Here is a 10,747-nt window from a genome sequence, read left to right on the forward strand (position 1 = left end):
TATGGCCCCCAATGATTTAGTAAAACATCAAAGTTTAAATTTTGCCATTTATGATGAGCCAAAATGTTCATTAATACTTTAACTTACAGGATGGTATTTTATTTTACTGAAACGTTCGTGAATTCGAACATTAAGAGCTCTATTGGGATTGACTGCTTTTTATTAAATCTAATTTGATATTCATCGAATAACCAGTTTCTAAAGCATTTGTTTATACTGAGCACAAGGTTGTCCATTTTTCTCCTTTCTATTATAATTCTTTTTTGTAATAAAGAAAATTATATCAAAAAGGCAAGATCGGACAATCTTGTGTCGGTGATGAAATTAATAAAAATCGGCAAAAACTACGTTTTCTTTCTACCTCATTTACCTGTCTTGACCTCATCTTGATCTGCTGAATATCAAATCAGCCACGTGATAATATGTGCTACTCAAATGCTCAAAATGCTTGTCAGGCCGAACGATATTGTCGAATATATGTATACATACCAAATAGGGGAGACGGGGGAGGGGACAGCCCCTTCCTGTTCCTGTTGCTACGTCCCTGTGTTATTTGGCTTTTAATCAACAAAGAATACACATTTCAACTCTCTCTCTCTCTCTCTCTCTCTCTCTCTCTCTCTCTCTCTCTCTCTCTCTCTCTCTCTCTCTCAATTAAAGCCTGTATAAATCAGATGCAACATTACTAAAAGGTATTTGATAATTTTATTTCTTGTCAGTTTTTGATATTTACCAAAAAGTATAATAGATAAATCAATTTTTCTTTGAAAAGAGGGATGGTAAAGAGGGACTCAGACTAAAGCTAAAGTGGAGCGGTCCTTTGAAAACATTAAACTTTCCCATATTATAAACATCAAACCGAACGACTTTTCGACGCTTTGCATGTACAGTCCTCACGATGAAGTAAAGAAAAACTTTTTGATATCATAAACAGCTGCTTCATCAATAAAATGGAACACAGAAATATCCATAGCTTGTGAGCAGTCATTCAAAACGATGACTTCGTTGAACACAGTAATTCTACTCACTAACACTCTGGAGGTGATTTTAAAAGATGCTGGAGTTCTTCATTGATAATACCTGCGTAGACTTTGGTGATCAGATCTTCCAACCGTCTGTTGGAATTCCCATGAACACGAATTGCGCTCATTTATCAGCTGACATTATTTCATATTCTTACGAGACAAAACTTCAAAAGTTCTACATGAGAAGAAAAAATCTGTTGCTGTCTCCCTCAACTCGAGATTTAGAAATATTTAGGAATTTTTATCTATGAGAAGGAAAAATAGTCTTGTTATGATCTTCAACTTGACATATAGATATATATGTTTTATCTATCTGCAATCATATTCATTTTCATTCATACATGTATGTCTGTTCGATATATCCCAGTGAACTCGAACTAAAAGACACCACAATCTTCCACATCTACTTATTACTTGGATATCTTTATTAACTAAACTTGATGACAAATGGGATTAATTCGGCTTCTCTATCGCCCACTTCCCATTTATATTGCAATGTTCCATTATGCCTCACTCCATTATTTTATCGCAACTGATTCGATATGTATGAGCATGAAACGTAAAGATAACGAACAGATACCGAACAGTGATTCCTATAAGGAATATAAAATACAGAGTTGGGAAACACGGATCCCTTGATATAGCAGTCAACTTCCCATATTCATATCGCGATATTCCATTATCAACTTCATATCTCTCAACTGATTCGATACACAAACGCTTGTTCTGAGTATGGTCATTTTTTTTAAATCGAGGCAAGCTACTGACAAATAAGTTGAAGTTGCAGGGGTTCAACACACTTGTTTAAAATCAGCATTTCGCAAATCAATACAACCTGTCATTGGGTGAAATGCTGCCTGACGTGTTTCACACCAGTTGTTAGGTCATTCTTTAAACACTGATTTAGACTAAGGATTACTCAGTCTACCTGATCATGTTATAGCGTTCAGGGTGGGTGTGACCGGCCAACAGGAAGTGCTTACTCCTCTTAGGCAACTGATCCCACTTCTGGTATATCAAGGGGTCCGTGTTTGCCCAATTCTTAATTTGTATTCCTTATAGGAGTTAGGAGATTGATCACTGTTCGTTATCCTCACCTTTTAATTATGAATTGATCTAGTAGCATTGTTAAAGCTTCATATGAACATTCCTTCAATGAATTCATCGGTTGCTTGTTTTACGTCCCGGTGAGAATTTTTCACTCATACTGAGACATCACCATTGGTAGGTCAAGTACCGCAAATGTATACATATGCTTAGCGCTCAGGGCCGTAGCAGTGAGGGTTAGCCTACGCCTGTCTCGACACGGGACCTCCGTTTTTAAAGCCAAATCTGAAAGACCCATGATTTTCACTTCTAAATACCAAGCGTTTGGCAAAGGAACAATCACTACCTATGCTTACCTCATAAGTTTGACGCGGCGATGGCACGAGCAGTGCTCAAACTCATGACCTCCCGGTTACGAATCGAACATTCTACTACTGAGATACTGTGACCGGTTTTGTTTAAAACTTTTTTTTAAAAAGCTTTAAAACAGGTTGTATTTTAATGGGAAAGAATGCATAATGGCCAAAAACAGATATTGTGACCCCCCCCCCCCCCTGTGCTGCACCCCAGGGGAGGACATCATATAATAACACATTTGTAATGATACGGAATGGGAAGTTGTATGCTATTGGTTGTGAAAATTACAAAGATCTGCTGTCATTCTGTCCTATGCTATAAAGATCTGCTGTCATTCTGTCCGATGCTATAAAGATCTGCTGTCATTCTGTCCGATGCTATAGATCTTTAAATACGTGGCAAGTAAAATACTTTCATGAAAACATTTTTTGGATTTAAATATCCTTCAAAATACACAAGATCGTAAATACTGATTTAGCGGAACTCTCTTGTAAAGAAGTCTGGAAAGGCGTGTCGATCTTGGACATTTGTTTTATTCAAACATGGCATTGGAAGACGTTTTAACCTCCATGTTCCTTCCACAATTAAAAGCATTTTAAGTGAAAGGGGTGTCACAACGTCTGAGTAAAGGGAAAATGAACTCCTGAATTTGGCTCGCGAACTTTATACGACAGAATATTCCAACGGAGATCAATTTGGTCGACGATGAAAGTCGAGTTTCACGACACACAATCAATGGAAAAGTGTACCTTAATCCAGTCTGCACTGATTTACAATGGAAACGCAATTTGACGGATATTCCCAATATACAAAGTTTTGACTTACAATTTCATCTAAAAAGTAAATGTGCGTGGACTAATGATAGACTGAAAGCTTACAAGAATGACAATAGTTATCGATTACACAGCAATGGACACATCAGTAACGTAATGATGACGTTTCTGAATGAAAAATCCCGTTATATTCGGGCCCAAATGCACACCAGAAGAAAGACAGTCTGCTGCCCCATATAACCTTTGGATCTTGGTTGATGTTGATGGAGTCATACACTCCAGAGAATGCCCAGGTATAAACTCATTCATGTACTGTTATAAACAAACAATTAAAAGTTCGATCCTTTGATCCATTCAACGAGCCCAGGATAAGATTCTAGTAAATTGATCAATGGAATCTGACTTAACTGATCCAACTGTCTGATACGAGTTTTATTTTGCCGTAAGAATATGCTATTTTGATAATTAAGGAAACTTATTAGGGTAACAGCATTTTATTTTACTAATTTGTTATAAGAAATTTATTTATGAATAACAAATTATCAATTTGTGATGACGAATTATCAATTGATCAATTGTTATAACAATTAAATTAGTAATTTGTTTTAACAAATTGATAATTTTAACAAATAGATAATAATTAGTTATATCAAATTGATACACTTTCGTAGATAGTTCTGCATGCAACTAAAAACTTTATAATAAAAAAAAAATTAAATCTAAGTGGTATAAAAATTATTTCTGTTATATTATAAAGGAAATAAATTTTTCAAAATGCTGACAATGATGTAACTTTGTTATTTAAAAAATTGGAACTCCTAAATGAAAGGTGAAGATAACGATCAGTGATCAATCTCATGACTCCTATAAGCAATACAAAATAGATAGTTGGACAATCACGGACCCCTGTACACACCAGATGTGGGATCAGGTGCCTAGGAGGAGTAAGCATCCCCTGTCGACCGGTCACATCCGCCGTGAGCCCTATATCTTGATCAGGTAAACAGAGTTATCCGTAGTCAAAATCAGTGTACCCAGAATGGTCTAATTATCGGTATGAAACACGTCATACAGCATTTGACCCAATGATAGGTTATATTGGCAAACCAGATCGTTATAACGACCATAAATAACAGAAGCTTGTAGACTTTTTTCTGTCACTGATCGAAAAAAAATCACAATTTTACCAAAACATTATTTTACTATTGAATAACAAAATTTTACATTTGTGAGATTCAGAGAGATTTAAATCTGTGATGATACTTAAAAACATTTAGCAGCCCTATTGTTTGGTCTTCATGCCTTTATACAGGATTTAACTGACAGATCAACTATAGTGTCACTGACAAGTTAGCAAAGTGGACAAACCCAACAAGATCTTCTAGACTTATCAAAGTTTTTCAACAAGACTTGCGAAAGGAGCCCAACTATGAAACTCCAACAAAATCAACTGGGCAATTCTATAAACCTGTTCATTTACAACAAAATGGAAGAGAGAGTAGTATCATTGAAGAACAAATATTCAAACTTATGAAAACTCCAAAATCAGAAGCTTTTGCTACATGTATTTATACTTTGTCAGATAGCTCGGAATCTTAAAGAGCGGGTCCCGGCATTGTTTACACAACATTGACAGTTCACGATGCATTTGTTGAGGAAGTCTAATATCTTCACACGCATCATATAAAAAATGAAATCAAGAGTTCTATTTGATTTAATAAATGCTACATTTATTAAAAACAATTTGTTTTAAGAAGATCTTATTAAACGTACCTTATGACTTTGCATTTCACGGAAATATTGCATTTCACGGAAATACCAGAACGTATGCGAGAGTTTATCATACATACGAGATTCAACAATGTGACGTCACACAAAGAACACGATTATGTCTGCGGACGATTCTTTCAACAGCGATAGCGAAAGTGTTTTCCCCATCACCGGATAATGAGAGAGAAAATGATGAAAGTGATTATACTGAACGGATGGGTGTCAGGCCTTATAGGTTTGAGCCTCGAAGGGCCGAGGAACTGCGAGTGGAAATGATAATAGGCCTACTCAACCGTCCCAGATCGTCATATCACTCAATCGCAGAGAGGAGGGGGTATACAATCTGGTTTGTCTTTCGAAATTGACTATACGCGTGTACAACATACTGAATAAATCACAAATGTTTGTTGTTCCAAATGTGCAGGTTTTTTTTTGTTGTTGGTGGTGTTTTGGAGGGGGGGGGGAGAGGTTGAACACGTCCATTTTTCTGTTCTCATATCAACAATGACTACAATTACTGGTGTACTCCTTTCAAAGATGTACATATGTTACGTTATGTTTAAGATATGCTATTTTGATGATTATGGAAGAGTATAAGGGCAACAGCATTTCCTTTTACTAATTTGTTATATAACAGATTTCCTCCAGATGATATGGCCCCGGCTCCTCCACTGGTAGGACTATAGAATTTAAAGCATTTTTAAGTGACTAATCCAAACATAGAACACTCGAAGGCAGCATAAAGCAGCCACAGTAAGAGGTGCAATGTATTTCACAACAATTTAAAAAGTTACCATAGGGGCGAGATTAAAAGTTCAATGTTTGACAAAAAATGAATTCACACATATTCGCAAAGACGAAAAATAAAAAAATGAAGAGTTTTATCGATTTTCCATGACATTGCATCAAAAGCTTTTTCAAAATTTATCATTAGTAATAAACCAGGTATGTCATTATTCTCAGTATACTGCATTAAGTAATTTATAAGACGTGTATTTTCAGCTATACATGTATATCTTCCTGGAACAAATCCAGTTTGGCCTGTACTGATTATTGTACTGATTACTGTTTTAATTCTTTGGGCTATACATCCTAATCCAATCTTATACACTACATTTAGTAAAGAAATTGGTCTCCAATTTTTCATGTAAAATTTACTTTTCCCGTCTTTTGGTATACAAGTTGTTATACCTTGTTTTTGTTTTACAGATAATTCTCCCAATTAGTATCCTAGATCTAGTGACCTAATTACATAGTGTCCTAATTTTTTCCAAAATACTTTTAAAAAGTATGCAGTAAAGTCATCACTTTCAGAGCTCTTATTATTGGACACGTGTTGCTTCTTTATATGAAATATCACCCTCCAGGGAACCCTTTTGCATATCATTAAGTTTAGTACTATTTGTGTCCGATAAGATTTCATTTAAATGAAAGCCATATACATCACTCTTACTTTGATAGAGGTTTCTATAATAATTTTATATTTCTAGAAGAATATGTTTTGTACAGTAATTTCACCAGTTCTATCTTCTCTAATTGATTTGAGGACAATCTTATTTGTGAAATGTCTACTTTCTAAGTTAATAGTTAAGTGATCTGACTATATTTCCCATAAGTTTGTGGTTTCTAATATTCTCTAATTCTTTCTTTTTGAAGTTTATCGTTTGAATATTTTCTTCATACTTTTCTTCAGCTGATTTTTTTGGCCAACAATGATTTTTATTTTCCGATACTTTTCTTTTTAACGTAGCTTGAATATGAAATACATTTAACCCTGATTTCCATTTGTAAGGTTTCCAGAAAAAGTTGATCATTTACTATGAATTGAATTTCATTGTCAGGTATTTTATCCATATAGTCGATATTGTATACAGGTAATGTATACTTTTGTTTGATTTCATGTATTTTTGGTTAATTGTTTTAAGAAATTCATTGTCATATAATAATGAATTAATAAACTTCCATAAACCTTTTCTATGTGTAAATTCATTGAGTTTAAGACTAAGTAAAACTGGAGAGTGATCAGACTTTTAAGTTCGCTTTCTTGTATGATATTTAAAAACGTATTGGATATCAGAAAAAAAATGTTTGAGGTTGGTTGGCTTACGCCATGTATATCTTTTTTATGTGGGTGAAATTCTCTGTAAATATCTGTGAGGTTAAATTGAGTAACTATTTCTAAAACTTTGTCTCTTGCTTTTGTATTATTTAGATAATTATAATAATCTATATCAGAATCCATAACCAGGTTAAAATTCCCAACGATAATGATATTTTCATTTCCTAAATCAATAGCTACTTTGGAAAGCTCATCATTTGGACCATTCATAGTAATCAGACATATACATTGGTCTTCAATATCTAGGTCCAAAACAATAAAATTTCCTGAATCATCGCTTACTTTTTTGTGTGTATCTTGAAATCAAAATTATTATTTATTTTTATAATTATTATTCTTATCATCATGTATACCCTGGCAATTGGCAGAAATTTTGCTACCGTGTACATTAAATCTTGAAAACATCAACCCAGAGGTGGGATCAGGTGCCTAGGAGGAGTAAGTATCCCCTGGCATGAATGTCTACTTTCAATAAAATATCTAAGTATGAAGCAAAAGTGGCCGACTCTGTGGTGTCTTTTATTTCGAGTTCACATGGACATATCAAATCAACATATAAATGAAAAGCATTATTACTAGTAGATGATACGTCGTCGATATATCTAAATGTTGAATCGAAGGACACAGCAAGAGATTTTTTCTTCTCGCGTAGAAGATTTTGAATAAATACTGCTCCATATGAATATAAAAACACGTAAGCTAACAAAGGAGCACAATTCGTACCCATGGGAATTCCAACAAACTGTTAAAATACCTAATCACCAAAGACCATGGAGACATTGTCAATGAGAAACTCCATCATATTTTCTAATTTCAACTTCAGAGTACCTGCGCGTGGAATCAGAGTGGTGTTTAACAAAGTAATGTTTTGGACGACTGATTACTAGCTATGAATATTTCCGTTTTCCATTTTTGTTGAAGAAGCAACTGTCTATGGTGTCAGAAAATATATTCTTTAATTTATCGAGAGAAACGGTCGTGCACAATGTTGAAAAGTCATACGTTTTGATGTTGTTAATTTGAGAAAAGTTTTGCGATTTCAAATTTACTAAAAGTTTTTAAGAATTTTTTTTAAAATCCACATTTGATTTACACCAACTCTGGCATATGTAGTCGCACAGTATGTTTGAAGTTTCGTCTTCACAGCTGTTAATATTTTCGTGAGGAGCAAATTATGGGGCTTGGTAGAACAGTTAGTGGATTTGTCTGTAAGGGATGTTATGAAGTTTAGGAATCCAGTATAGGTAACTCATATTCAACCGACCCATTGACTGGAGTATTAGATGTGTCTAAAACTGAAGCATAGTCTTGAAGAATTTTATCTTTTAAAAGGGCAGTTGGAGTATAAGTACGATTTCGCAAAAGTGATATTAATGCCAAGTTCGTTAAAACTACATTAGTAATAATGAACCTTTCAAAGACAATGTTGTTACAAGCTTTGTCAGCTGTAACCAAAACATATCCCTCATGTAACGTATCTAATTCTTTTATCAATTCTCGTTTACTAGACACGGAAGGATAGATGTACGTACTTTTGTTTTAATGTGACTAATGCGGGATTTTAATATCCCTCTTATACTTTTAATTCATTCTGACAATGAATCAAGTTCATCTTTTTCATATTTAGCTCATCGTCTGGCATAATTTCCTACAAAATTCATAATGGAGATGAAGTTCTGTCGCCAATTGAAAGACCGGGGTTCTCTGTATTTTTAAAACCTTTTAAAATAAGTGATTTGAGATCCTCATTTTCAACTATATCAACATTATCAGTAATGACATGTCCAGCTAGACTATAGTTAAAAGAAGACTAGGAACAAAAACACGTAGGTGGATTAAGTATAAGATGGTCTATACTTAGGCACTGCAAAGTTTGATCTTCTCGTTGTCTACAAAAAGGGTACTTAATGTTGGATTGTTTGTGTTGTGGTGGTAAATTTTCTTTAACATCCTGACCTTCATGGACAATATGGAGTGGTCCGTGGAATTTAATTGTTTGTAGAGAAGTTGGTTACATGTACCACCATCATTTATTTGAAATATATCCCGATATTCTTTTATTAAGTGAACCCTAAGTTTCTCCCACATAAATTAAACCACACAGGTTACACTCAATAGCGTAGGCAACGTTAGAAGTCAATTTGCAAACGTTTTGGCGCAGAAATTACGTCCGGTGAGATTATTACTAAATGAATTTCTAGTGATCAGTATATCACAAGTTTTACAATTTTTATAATAACATTTTGAGATGGAGCACATGAAATCTGAAAAGGAATCATAAAAAATACCTCATAAAGGACCATGGTAATCTTTATTTTGGGTATATGAATTTCGATTTCTGTACCAAAGCTGATTATTATTTGTCTGTACATATGACAAATCTTTGATATCCGAGGAACACCAACCAATCTGGTAGAGCCTGTGCCCCTAATACATTCCACAGTGCCACACCTTTTTATCTTGGTCGGCGTACCAGTCAGTATTGTACCGTTATTGTGTATATTCATGAAAAAACATATATCGAGCGACAAATATCCTCGGGGACAGACTGTCCACCAGCAGAGATACAAGCTCAATGGTTAAAGGAAAGGTGAAGATAACGAACAGTAATCAATCTCATAACTCCTATAAGCAATGAAAATAGAGAGTTCAGCAAACATGGACACCTGGATATACCAGAAGTAAGATCAGGTGCCGAGGAGGAGTTAGCATCCCTTGTCATAATCATACATTATCATGCTAAATTTACTTGTAATTAATATCATGACTGTTATAGTCTTTGTTAAGAAAAGCTAAAAGATCAACTTTCTACCCCAATGATTTTGCAATTGGAGATGATATCGCACAGACCTTTCACTGACATGATGGCCATCGTGAACTCTGTTGGGTTTTTTGTCTTTCTTTCTTTGCTTTTCGCGAAATTGTTTTATGAAAATAGGGTTGGACTGGGATTTTCTTTTGTTCGTTGGTGATCTACGAAGTGTTTAGAGCAAACACTATGCCAGTATTCACCGGGACATGGATTAAATTAACCCATTTTAATGCCTTTGACCCAAGCTCTTCTTATCTTTTAGGAATTGCCAGGCTGACGGAAGGGGAAAAATCAACCACATTTCCATAAATATCTATCATTTGTGGATATTTCTGCGTATCATATGTCTTTTTCGATTCGTTACTATGCAATGATAGTGCACAATCGTTGAAATAAGGTGAATCGATCACAAGTTGCAGAACTATTATTATTTACCAATATGCCCAAATTGTCGCATACTTTGGGTCTCGCTAGACTTTAAAGGGGGAAAGTAAGATGCAAAACCAAGACGAAAAACGTAGTTGCGTGCGTATTGGACCGGTATAGGCTCCGCTAAACACACACAATCCAGACGTCAACAGAAATAGAAGTGACAAAAGAAAGGGGGACAACAGGTGAAAAGAATTGAATCTAAAAGGTAAAGTGTCGTGGCCTTTCACCAAAAGAGGACTGATCCTGATGCTGATTCTGGAGGACATTAAAGTTTTTCTTGATGCAGAGTATGTATTGATAAAAAGGTTCATATTTTAAGGATTTACTTTACCCACTCCCTTCAGCCGTACAAAATATTCCGCTGTCAAAAGGAAATATTGTAAAATCATAATATTTTTGTGCGGAATTGTTT

The sequence above is a fragment of the Ostrea edulis genome, chromosome 6 (assembly GCF_947568905.1).
Source record: "Ostrea edulis chromosome 6, xbOstEdul1.1, whole genome shotgun sequence".
NCBI classification, from domain to species: domain Eukaryota; kingdom Metazoa; phylum Mollusca; class Bivalvia; order Ostreida; family Ostreidae; genus Ostrea; species Ostrea edulis.